This window comes from Ptychodera flava, assembly GCF_041260155.1.
Source record: "Ptychodera flava strain L36383 chromosome 23 unlocalized genomic scaffold, AS_Pfla_20210202 Scaffold_24__1_contigs__length_23054250_pilon, whole genome shotgun sequence".
NCBI lineage: Eukaryota > Metazoa > Hemichordata > Enteropneusta > Ptychoderidae > Ptychodera > Ptychodera flava.
This window is the reverse complement of record NW_027248278.1, coordinates 6,470,553-6,483,941: the sequence shown is the minus strand read 5'-3', so window position 1 is coordinate 6,483,941 and position 13,389 is coordinate 6,470,553.

The window sequence follows — 13,389 nt, the reverse complement described above, 5'->3', positions numbered from 1 at the left end:
CAAAGTGTATATTTACAGTTAATGAAAACCAATACACAATTTTGAATGTTATTTTTTTCGCAAAGCAACATTATTTTTGAGTTTTACCAATGTAACTTCTGCTTTCATTATTATTATTGAAGTAAATATTGCATATTAGCAGCTGTCTCTTCACCGTTCTATAACTTTTCTTACACACATACCCTATTTCGCCATTCACCCCAATTCCCTGTAGACAGGTCCACCATCCCCATCCTTAATCATTGGTTTGGGCTAAACCATTATGATGAAAGGGTTAAGGTGATATTAGCTATAACTTTTAATGTATATTTCAGCATGTATATGAATGAATTGCATTGCTATTCTTGAAGAGTGAAACTAAGTCAAGACTAAAATTCAAACGTGAACAATGACGGTGTATTTTACAGATATACCCTGACTATAGTATTTGATGCAATATGCAAATAATATGCAATATGCAAATAACATATTAATCAGTGCTTCATGGTCTTTAAACATTGATAAATCTAAGCATAACAGATGTACCCCAAAAGTTTAATCAAATGCAGTGGGCCTACATTCAGTTTTGATGCATGATGTTTGTTTAGGCTCGACAAACATAGTAAATTTTAACCGAGCTGTCGACAGCGTCTTATAACCTTTGGCCGTATCATGTACTGTAACAGTATATTATTCATTGCCGTAAGCATGCCCGGCTTTTGTGAACAACGGCATGATTCAGTGCACTTACAGCCATGTATTGTTGTCTCACGGAAGGAGAAAATTGTTTCTTCAGAACTTCTGTTGAAGATTGAGAAAGCATTAGGTCAGAGTGCATTTCGAATGGCTTATATTCAGCAGAACTGAAGCGATGCATTCACCACTAGCCATTGAAATTAGGGTAAGGTCGCACACAGGATCGATTACAATTTGCCATACTCAGTTTTCAAGTTAGGATTTGTATCAGTGTTCTAGTGTGACTAATTTATGTCAAAGACTTTAAGGCACGGTCAAAATTTACTACTAGCCGTAAGAATAAAATACAATTAACGCGAACAAAGCAGTTATTAGCACAATTAACAGATCTGAATTATTCACAATACGTATTGAAGGCATTCAGTCAATTTTTACCAAAATAACTTGGTCGGCATATTGAGCACCAATCTCAGGTCTTGTGGCAAAAGTACAGTCAAACACGATGGTAAGAATGTGGTGATGGTAGTTTAAACACGATTGGAACTAATTTGGGATAATTGGATTGTCACGTAAGGTCTGTGAAATCAGCAAATGTGAGCGCATCTGCTTTTTTTAAGTTTATACACTTGTTTTTATGAGTACTTTGTAATATCGCAACATTCAGCAATATGGCACCTAAAACTTTTTAGAAATTTGAAAAATACGAAGATCCAATTCTCCCAAATTAGTTCCAATCATGTTTTTAATATGAAAACATGGATGAGCCTGGAAAAGTCAGTCTTCTTCACAGTAGTCAATCCTTTGAATCATTTTAATTTTTTTTAAAATTGTATCAAGAAATTGCTATTAGTACTACTTTCTACGAAGTAACAATCTGTAGGTTATGCAAAAATCACCGCAGATACAGCAATATTTAGTGTCATCAAACTCAAGATGTAGTTGGTTTCGCTACCTTTCAATCATTAATTACGCCTGATAATGCAAATTAAGGTAGAATGCACCTCGAAACTGAAAGACTTAAACTTTTGCTCAAACTCTCATTAAAGGATCTTTCAGCCATTCTCTTTCAAAATCAAGAATAAACATCGGGGTCACCGTGCAAATTTTGGTACTAGAGAAATAAATCACCCCAAAATTTACCGATATTTGAAATTCAAAATGGCCGTCATCCCTGTGTTAACTCTATGAAGAAAAAATAACATTATCGAATTTCGAAAGATTAAGCCGGTGAAAAGTTTTCTTACACTGAGAGGTTTAAAATGAACCCCCACAAGTGGTATATCAGAAAAGAATTGTCAAAGTTTGAGAGTCCGAATATCTGTCCCCGACGAGTTTTAGCTTAAACTCAAACTGCACCAATAACCAACAACATGACTGAATAAAGTAATCACTGTTACTTATGATTATCTTTTCCTTGCCCGGACTGAAAAGGATTCGTATTGGTTTCAAATAACAGGGAGGATAATCTTTCAATATGTTATTTTCACACATCAGCTACTAACACATTTTGGAGTTCGTCATAATCCACAACAGTGGTTACTGGCTCCAAAATATTTCGCCCAACCCCGGTTTTATTCGCATCGTGCAAATGTACACAAACGGGATTGGGAAACCAGTCCCAACTGATTTTACTTTTGGATTTGATTTTATGTTTTGCCAGATAGTTTCATCCATTCATTAATAGAACAACAGTAGTTTGTTGTGAATTTTCTGTTGTCTTTAAAATTACATTTTTCAGCAGTTGTCTCTTTCAGATTGCACCCTGGGTCTTAAAAATTGTTAAATATTTTCAAAGTCCTACCACATGAAAATCCATTTGCCCTCTCGTACTCTCCCTTCTGGCCTCTGCCCTGCCTTTTCTCCGCTAATGAAACATATTTCTCTGCCTGCAAAGAATTGTACCGAATACCCTGGTCAGTATTTTGTAAGTGTCGCTCTTGTGTGTACAGAACACATTAGCCTAGACAGTATACAAGTGACAAGTATAGAAATGATTAGCCATGGTAAGACATTGCTGTATAGTAATCTGCGTGTCAACACTCAGTCTTTATGTCAATAACACTGCGATCGTAGATAAGTTGTTTGCAATATTAAATTCATCGTTTGCCACAAGCAAAACAACAATGCTCCATGGGAATGACCACATAATATGGTAGTTTCAAAATTAAGTCCTCGACCAGTGAAACCACACAAAGTTTACAACAGGATACACAGAACAAACAAAATAGTACAAGCTCAAAACAGAACGTATGATGCCAAACATTTAGACGAACACTGACACCAAGTTGTCAAGTATTAACACCACTTCAGGTTAGAACCGGATTCTTCACCAATTTCTTATGCTGCTACTTTACGAATATTAAAGGTGTACAGTCACCTGTAAACTAAATATGCCCATGTATTGTCAAAGGGGCGTTCCTTGGTATTCAAAATGCCGATATGAGGACGCTCTTTTTAAAAAAGCGGCCACCCGCTTAAAATCTGTGATTGGTTAGATTTTCTCTTTCCATGGTAACCGTGGCAAAATTGGAACAGGTGACAGTATACCTTTAAGTTGAGAGGCACCGACTTAGGATATACTTGATATACTTTAAGTAACTGACACCCGCACCAAGTTGTCAAGTATTGACATCACTTCGGATCTTTATTACAACAGCAGCTGTGAAAACTGACGGTATAGTGACTGCATTGGACTCTACACAGTACTTGACCTTACTACAAATCCAACGACCTTTAATGAAATTAAACTGGTATGACTCTGCCAAAGTTCAGGAAATTTACTAGTGAAACGCCCTCCCTTGTAGAGATATTATCTCGTTCAAGATTGTACGAGAAGGAGATAAGAAACGGTGTGATACTTTTAATTAATTCTTTGTAAAGATTTCAATGAGAACAATCGAGTACGGGATATTCAACAGTGTGATCTTGTTTAATCTTAAGAAAGATATCTCTAAAGGGAGGGCGTTACACTACATATCAAACTATTTTCACCATATTCCAAATAACCTCGAAGGAGTTTATCAAACTTGGTGCACCACGTGATGATTCAACGAAGCAGTTGAAGATGTCCATCAATTTCATTTCAGCTAATTACTTACACGATTGGAACCAATTTTGGATTAAAGGATCTTCATACCTTTCAAATTTCTCAAAACTGTTAGGTGCCCTATAGCTGAATGTTGCAATATTACAAATTACTCATAAAAACAAGAGTTTAACTTTAAAGGAAAAACAGATGAATTTGTGTCCAATCCCATAGCTTCTCCTAGCCTCTCAGAATCCCAGCTTGCCCATTCCTATTACCTCGTAGGCCGAGGGTGGAATATTGCTTCTTCTTGGCATGGTTCTCCTCTTGACAGATGTGTTCCTACCAATGTGTTTTCATTTCTCTAAGTGAGTGTTCCTTCCTATTTATATGTGTACCTAGGGGCTTAATATTTAAAATTGAGGGTTAACATTGGATAAATGAGCGTTTTAAGGGGCTGGAAGCTTCCATGCGCACCATCAAATGGTTTTGGGAGCCCTCGTGGGTGAAATGGAGGCTTAGAGAGGGAGGTGTTCTCACTATAATCCCGAACCCCATCGGTTTTTAGAGGGCTTGGAGCTTCCATTTGTCAATTTAAGCTGATAGTCACCTTCTTAAAAAGCCGATTTTTTTTAATTGGCAAATTAAGGCTACCAGATGCCTCTCAATATTTTGGTGTGGACTTCACCCAAACGGTGTAGGGAGCCCTCCTGGGTGAAATGGAGGCTTACAGATGGAGATGTTCTTACTTTAATCCCCCACTTTGTATACTACTGACACCGCCCACTGTGATTTACAATGAGTATTGAAAGTACAGAGAAGGCGGTATAACTATACCAGACAGAGCTGAAATAAGTAAAGTAGGTGGACTTTGAAACAATTTGGTGTTGGTTTTCACAAAATGAGGATCACTGGAATAATGAGAGCCACTTCCACAGAAATCAATATTTGACTGCGAGCTGTTTTGGCATATTTGTTGCATTTTCTCTTTGATACTTAATGGTAGAATGTCGACATTCCTTATGCTTTTTCTGTCTCTTATTAGTGGAATCTCTCGCACATACAACGGTGTGGGGAATTGCAAGCCTAGCGCTGAAGGTTCGAGCTGGGCAATCTGAGTGCGAAGCATGAGGTCATTGTATGCTTTTGCTTCCATTCCCCCACCGTTGTATTTGTGAGATTCTACACCAATAAAGGACAAAAATGGCACAAAATACTGTTGACAGTCTAACTTAATGGCCGCGACCAAAACGAACTTTGATATCGGCATGACATGCGCAAAAATTAATAAAATCCCTTCAAATAAAAATGGCAACAAAAATTGATCTTGATAAAACAAGCAACCCTATCTTGGTTTGTCCCTGCCCCTGTCAGACCCTGACCAAAGGTTTTGACTTTGATTGATTATTGTCACGAAGCAAAACACTTCTTCCCGACATTCATTTGGTTGGATAAATTTATTGACTCATATATATTAGAGCTTTATAGCATGCACGAGTATCTTAACCCTTTGTCAAGAGCAAACCTGGCACTAAATACGAGTCAATTTTCGGGCTGATTATTTGGTGAATTTAATTCACAATGTAACCATTAGCTTGCAACACAGTTACGTGTGGTTTGATACACAGCGGCCGCCGCGTGGTATGCATACCTATTTTTCTATGCATACCACGTGGCAGCCGCTATGTATCCAACCACACGTAACTGTGGCTTGTAACGCACTATATCTGATGTCTGCTTTGCCGGCGAAACACGCAACTGTGCATGTCTGCAACAAATTGAAAATAGGATCAAGACTGCGGGTTCTAGTTTTAATTTTACGTAGGGCTGATGAATAAATCAGACGGAACTTTTGGCTGACATGTGCTATCCCAGTATCATTATTTTTATTTCCAAATATAACTTGTCTTGCGACAGTTGGCCAAAGTCAATTGTAGTTTCGGAGACTCGGCTAGACGCCATTTACCATGCAAAGGATTGCTCTTTAACATGCATTTCGACTTGTGATTACTTGGGCTGATATATATATATATATATATATATATATATATATATATATATATATATATATATATATATATATATATATATATATATATATATATATATATATATATAATATTTTCACACATATACTGATCACTTGTTATCGGTACATTTACTTAAATTCAGGTTTTGATGTATCTAATGATTTACTCATTCACTAGTGCTTATTAAGGCTTGGTCAATTCAAACAGATACACGTAATTGTCGATGATATCAGAAAATGCATGGCTTTTCAAATGTTTAACAACTGTTAATTTTTACTGTGTGGAGAAAATAGAGCTTTGCAATTGGGCATGACGAAATCCATTAACCCCAGATAAACTTTCATTTTATAAGTCAGGACCACAGTATTGTTCAAGAAGGTAAGGTGATTCAGAGAGTACTGTTTTGTTACAAAGACATTTTATTTTGTGGAGCAGTCATACTTCAATGCATTTAGATAAATCCTTGCTTCTGTTACCAACATCTACGAGGATCAAATAGAGGCAATTTCCATAGCTAGGGTGTCTGTTTTCACGCGGAGCCCTCTGTGTACAATACAATCGAGCCTAACCTTTGAATTTTGACCAAACATTACATGTTGCGACATGTGCGTCGAAATGACCACCTAGCTGTAACAGCATTTACTCTCTGTAAGCAAAGAGAGAAGTGCAAGCATACCTGTACAGACATTTGGAATACTCACTCTTATCTGTCGACATACTTGGCAAATTGAGCCAATATAATTAGCAGTGTATATTAGGTATGTGGAATCACTTCGTTATCCTCACAATGTTAATTATTCGATTTTAGTGGTCAACGTGCAGATTCAATGCTACTTCCTTATGCACATCGCACAGTGCTTTAAAACGTAGACACACTTTAAAAAGAACTGTCAACAACTTGTTTGTAATATACGATCGCGGTCAATAATTAAATCATTACCATTAGTTGCAAACTTACGCTAGTAGATTGTAGTCACAAGTGCATGGTCGATATCTGGTCTGAAAATGAAATAGTTGGATTCAGCAGTCATTATGATTGTGGTGAATATTGACATTACAGTGTGTGTCAACAATGTAAGATTACATAAAATATACAGTTGGTGGGGGTAGGGGAATTGTAAAGGGTTACTAGCAAAATCATAAACAGTTAAGGGGTTACACAACTCTTATAAACAAACTGGGGCAAGGCAACCACATCACATGTGAAAGTTGTTCTAGGTGTCACCATATTGCGTTAGTTTAATGCTAAATTTTCGAAAGTTTGTGCAAAGGGGACAGACAATCCATAACAATCGCGGCCAACCTCTTTAGTACAATGAGACAATAAAGGAATGTGAAAATATGTCTTTTTTTCAATATTCTGGTAAGCTAAAATCTATTGCACATTGAAATATATCCCCATGCCTATTTTCTGCTTGACTGATTGAATCAACTGAAAGTAGGAAATTCTGCTTCTTATTGTCTTTTTTTTGCTAACAACTTCACCAGGCCCTGACAACAGGTTAGGATTGATTTATTATATCAAGAAGCAAAACACTCACCCGGACATTCACTTGTTTTGATAAAATTATTTACTCATCTGATAGAGAGACTTTTTTTGCATGCGCAATGCTCTTTTTATTACGCTTTTGTCAAGTGTAAACTTGGCACAAAAAACGTGTCCACTTGCGGGCTGTCGATATGATGAATGTAACTTCCAATGTTCCTTTATTATTTTTCAGCGTAAAATGACATTGGGAATACATAGGTTTCTTTGTCCAGGGCCCTTGTCTGATATTTATATCCATTTCGTTCTCAATTTTATCTAATCTCTAATCTTGAAATCATTAGCTTTCCCTACTTAACCAGTAAAATACCATCAGGTCCAGCTTATGGTACATACATTCCACAACTCCCGAGATACTGTAGAGCTTGTAATTCGTATGAAGACTTTCAAGTGAGACACTTTTTAGCCTTAAAGGGGCAGTTCTCAATCCCTGGTTCTCGCATTAGTCCTCGTTGACATTGAGTATTTACATGGTGTTAGCCTTCGGTTTCCATAGAAATTTTTATCAAGTCGACCCATTTACTTTTAGATAAATCTGATAAATGGTCTGCCCCTTTAAGGCTATTTAGATAGGGGTTTTCACAAAGTAGATTTGCTGGATCATACAAGAAGTTCAATGGTAAATATTGAGATCTTATATACGACAAATCTATTGCTGAAATGATAAAAGACAGCATTCCTGTCTTTGACTCACAACAGTAATTTAGCAGCTGGCTGTATTACCGTACAATTACTTTGTCACTTAAGTTAAACCTTGATGGCTGTAACATGCTAGCAGGGTAGGCTTACCCATTTCGGACACCTGGTACCACCACTTTACTAGTGGTTCGAAATTGCGCTATTGATTTTGTCAGCTCGACCCGGACTTTCGGTCCCTTTAAATACTTAGAGTGTCCTTGTTTTTATCATCCCATATCAGAGTATCAGCTAAAACAATCTACGGTGAGTGCAACATGAAAACTCAGCGTAAATTAGTTGTGTTTGTCTTTTGTGCTGGCGGATTTGCATATTTCCTGATCACCCTACTTTCCAATGATTCAATACTGGGTGTTTGGAAGTTGACGTCATGGACTCGATCAGGAAATGGACTGTCCTGCTATCGCCAGCTACAGAGCATCAATAAGAAGACTACCACCCCGGTTTCAAGGTTTCAAGTTTTGAGGCAATCCTCATGTCAGAGAATGACTGTACCTGTGCTGTGGTGCAGAGCTGTCACCACCCGACCATCGGCTACATAAAAAAAGTTGCCTTGCAGCCACATCTCAGCTGTACCAGTAGAGATCCCGTATTATGGAGCTGATGTAGGACAAAAAGATGTCTGTGCCCACTGTGGTTGTGATGAGGCACAGATAAATGCTGAATTGAAAAAACAATACAGGACTGTCTTACCTATGTGTAATGCATGCCATGAACTTGGCAAAATGCCAATCACTTACAGCCCATTTTGCAAAAAGTAAACAATCAGCAGCAGCAAAAAGCATCTGCATCACAAAATGTCAAAAGCTATGTTACGCTGCATTGATTGTCAATGCTACTTGTTTCTGTTTACAATATAAAGGAAAATGAGGGCAACTCCACACATCGGCTCTACCAAGATTTGTTTAATATTACGATATGGTGAATAAAAGGATCATTGCATTTATTTTGTGTGGAATACATGGCGAGACACCGGTGAATCGATAGTGCTTTGACCCTAGTCATGTGATCTTGGTCCCCGGTAAACCGGTTTGTTGATTGAGTTATTCGTCTCAACGGTGTTTCGGAACCAAAAATGGGGTTCCTTCATCAGTCGCTCTCTTGTTTTGTATCCCCTCCGCTTGGTTGTGTGATAAAGTCATCTTCGTCCTCGAGGAGGAGAAGCCAGATTCGTTATTGAGAGAGTTAGCCACTATTGACTAACTCTATAGTGAGCGATCCGGTGTGTGGTGTCATATTATAATTAACATGACCCAGCATCGACCGGAGTTTCTGGACGCTTATAAGGATTTTTGTTTTAGGGCATATTTTGAGCGTTGCTAGTGCTCGTTATGTTAAAAGTAAATGTTGTACTAATCTGAAAACGATTAGTTTGTTTTAAGCATTTAAATCGATTATCTGAACTTTTGGTTTTGTGTCAATTTTTCATGGACTTTGTAATAGATTTCGGGTCGATATTGGTGCCTGCTTTCCGGTGTTTGAAAAGCATGTTGTGAAGGCTGTTTCGAGAAATAAATCTTATTTCTCTGTGTTTAGCCATTCCCAGGTTTCATGGTTTCGTTAACAATGGTTGCTGTAAATGGCCTTTGAAATTTGTTTGGTCTGAGGAGAGTATTGGTTTATTTAATTCATGAGTTGAGAAATTCAATTGACGGTATTAAAATTTTCCCATTTTCTTTTTTGCAGAGAAAAAAAAATTACCAAAAAAAATTTCCTACCTACCTACCCTATTTCTGAAGAGCATGCTACAGGAAACACAAATTTTTTTTTGCCTAACAAGCGCAGTGAATGCATAAAATATATTTCCAACCAACTTCGAACTTAGATTTCGCTTGTCCCGGGAGGTCATTTATACCTCTATGGTGTGCTGAACGAAGCATGTCTTGTCGACACTGAATGGAAAACGGAAAATCACTCATTTTATAGTTAGGCCAAAGGAAAAAAAATGTGCTGTTCCGATAACCCGACCTACCCTATTTATTCCTGCTGACCCTAAATTTTTCAGAGCTACGTAAACACGGAAGTAAAAAGAAACCAGATATGAACTGAACATGCTCACGTGTTTCATTATATATTGTAGTTATGTATAAATTTGAACCTTCGCCACATGTTTGCAACTTCATTGAAAGTGTTATGATCAACATAAGGAATAATATTCACCACAGATTGATTCTATAGCCAAGTGTATAGGCTATCCCCAATCAGGAAAGTCATTAAAATATGCAAATTAGGAATTGACTGAAATGTTCTCATTTAAATGCAAATTAGGAATTGGCTGAAGTAAAAATGTTAAATGACTTTCAATAATCTCGTATCATAATATCTTTAATGTACAAAGCAATTCGTCAACTTTGGTCTAGTCAAGACAGATAAATATCCTTAATTAGGAAAGTTCATAACATTTGCAAATAAGGAATTGGCTAAAATAAAAATTCTTAATGACTTTCAATGTTGTATCATAGTATCTTTAGAGTACATACCAAGTTTCATCAAATTTGGTCTAGTCAATACAGATATATATCCCTAATTAGGAAAATTCATTAAATATGCAAATTAGGAATTGGCTGAAGTAAAAAAGTTTAATGACTTTCAATAATGTTGTTGTAGAGTATATTCAATATATGTAGCAAGATTCATCAACCTAAGTCGAGTCAATTCAGATATATATCCCTAATTAGTGAAGTTCATTAAATATGTTAATAGGGAATTGGCTGAAGTAAAACTGCTTAATGATTTTCAATTATGTTATATCATAGTAGCTTCAATGGACATAGCAAGTTTCATCAACTTTGGTCAAGTCAATTCAGATATATTTATCTAATTAGGAAAGTTTATTAAATATGCAAATAGGTATTTGGCTGAAGTAAAAATGCTTAATGACTATCAAAAATATTAGATCATAGTATTTTTTATAATGTACATAGCAAGTTTCATCAATTTTTGTCAAGTCAATTCAAATAAATATCCCTAATTTCAAAAGTTCATTAAATATGCAAATTTAGAGTTTGATGAAGTAAAAATGCGCAATGACTTTCAATAATGTTAAATCATAGTATCTTCAATATACATACCAAGTTTTGTCAATTTTGATCAAGTCAAATCAGATATATATCCCTGAGGAAAGTTCATTTAATATGCAAATTATCCATTATCTTTTATGTCACCCCTTCATACCTTTCACAGCTGATATATCTTGATGTGATCAACATTTGTTGCGAGTCTCATCAAATTGTGTGCAGTCGTTGTCAATATATATCTGGGTTTTTTTCTAAAATCATTAATTATGCAAATGAGCAAAAAGAAAGCAAGCCCCACCCACCAAAAACTAATTAGTTCTTGCCATTTGCATACTGAATCTATGTATCAGATTTGATTCTGATCTGATGAGCCGTTTTTGAGATATTGAGTACACAGACAGACAGACAGACACACAGACAGACAGACACACAGACAGACAGATATCGCTGCGACATATGCTCACGTGTGTCAACACGGGAGCAAAAAAGAAAAAACCCGTAAATAAAATCACGTGTTCGTTGTAACCTCTACAAATGTAATAATCTCCACAAATGTAATATCAACCACAAGTGTAATAAAATCAACCACAAATGTAATAAAATAGTCAACCATTAATGTAACAACCCGCAACCACAAATGTAATAAACAAATTAACCATAAATGTAATAAAACTCAACCATAAATGTAATAAACTTGAACTTGCATATGTGATCATTTGTTTATCAATGCCCTGAGTAAATAATAACTTTAATAACACTAGTGTGATGTTATTGCATACTTTCCTGAAACTAGGTTTCCTTTCCGAAACACAGAATAGAATACTTTGAGAACACTATCAGAAAACGGCGAGGTACTGATCAAAGCGTTAGATAATGGAAGTGGAGCAGTTCTAGACACTGATAATTACATAATAAGGAAGCATCAAAATAACTCGTCAAGCAGTGATACCACACAAAGTTTGTGACAGATGACTCAGAACAAATAACAGAGAAATATATACTTTATAACAGAAACTTACGACACAAAACACGTTGACGAGAACATATATTTCAATCTAGTATGAAACAATACAAACACTACCTTGAACACAGTGGAACAAAATTAGACATCCTGGCGTCCCTAGTGAAGGAACAAACTTCAAGTGAGACAACATAGGAAAACAGACAATCTATCGATTATTCCACACAATTTATCCACTGGAGACGAATTTGAGGCGATCGATTAAGAAAGTACGGCAATTTTCGAAAAAACGGCGTTAAAGGATCTTGTGGAGATTATTACATTTATGGAGTTTACATTCGTTACCTGGCATTTGGTTTTTGCTTGAACGAGGACGTCTTTTATGTTTTTAATCCTATATGTATGATATGTTTTTCTGGAAATGTTGTGGCCAGTGTTTGATCGCCCTGAACCCCTGAAAGGTGCATATTTAAAAACAAAAATATTTTGGAAAATAAAATCCCTGCCGATCTACCTACCCTATTTTGAAAACCATGTTATCGGAACAGCACAATCTATTTTTGGCCCACTGCCGTACCAGCTGCAATAATTGTAGCCTTGGTTGGCCGGGCGCTCGGGCTTCCGTCGCGTCGTGCGGCTCTCGCTGTGCCCAAACCGAGCCGCACGACCCAAGTCAAAGCCCAATGGCCAACCAAGGCAACAATGATTGGAGTACTGCCGTACATGCGAAAGGAGGGATCGTTTCTCACGTCTGAGGCTAAACCAAGAACGATGATCGTCATTTCACCATAAAATACTATCATAGAAGAACAGTGTAAGACACTTAAAAGTGAAGCCGTGCAAATAACTTGAACGTTCGATGTTTCGTCGTCTTATTTTCAGGCTTGCCACTATACATATGTGTTGATCACATGATCTTGTCTGGTGACTGTGCCAACTAATATGCATTCAAAATTCTGACGAAATGGCGGCCAATATTTCAGCCCATACCTAACCCTGGTTTTGTGAGCAGCGCTGCCAGCGCTAGAAATAGGGAAGGGGACCAGTACATACCACTGTCTGTGTCACTATGTCAATTAAAACATTATCACAAGAACATACGATTGGTTTGGAATCAAATTTGGTGGACAAATTCCATTTGGGGAGTGCAAGAATAGATTAATTATTTGGTTAGCATGGTCTGAGTAACTAATACTATTTGCATAAAGTTCTCCAAACTAAAATTCCTATTACTATAAATAACATTTGCGGATATTTACGGGTAGTCTGTTGTACCTTGTATTTGAACACTCCCACAAAGTGCATCATCCGTATGCAGAATGCCGTGTTCACCGAAGGGATTTGCAATAGGCTAATGAAAACAAAATTACATTTGGCCCACATACACAATACAACAGATGTTATCTATACTGTACAGTTACTCTCTTTCACCAGCTTTA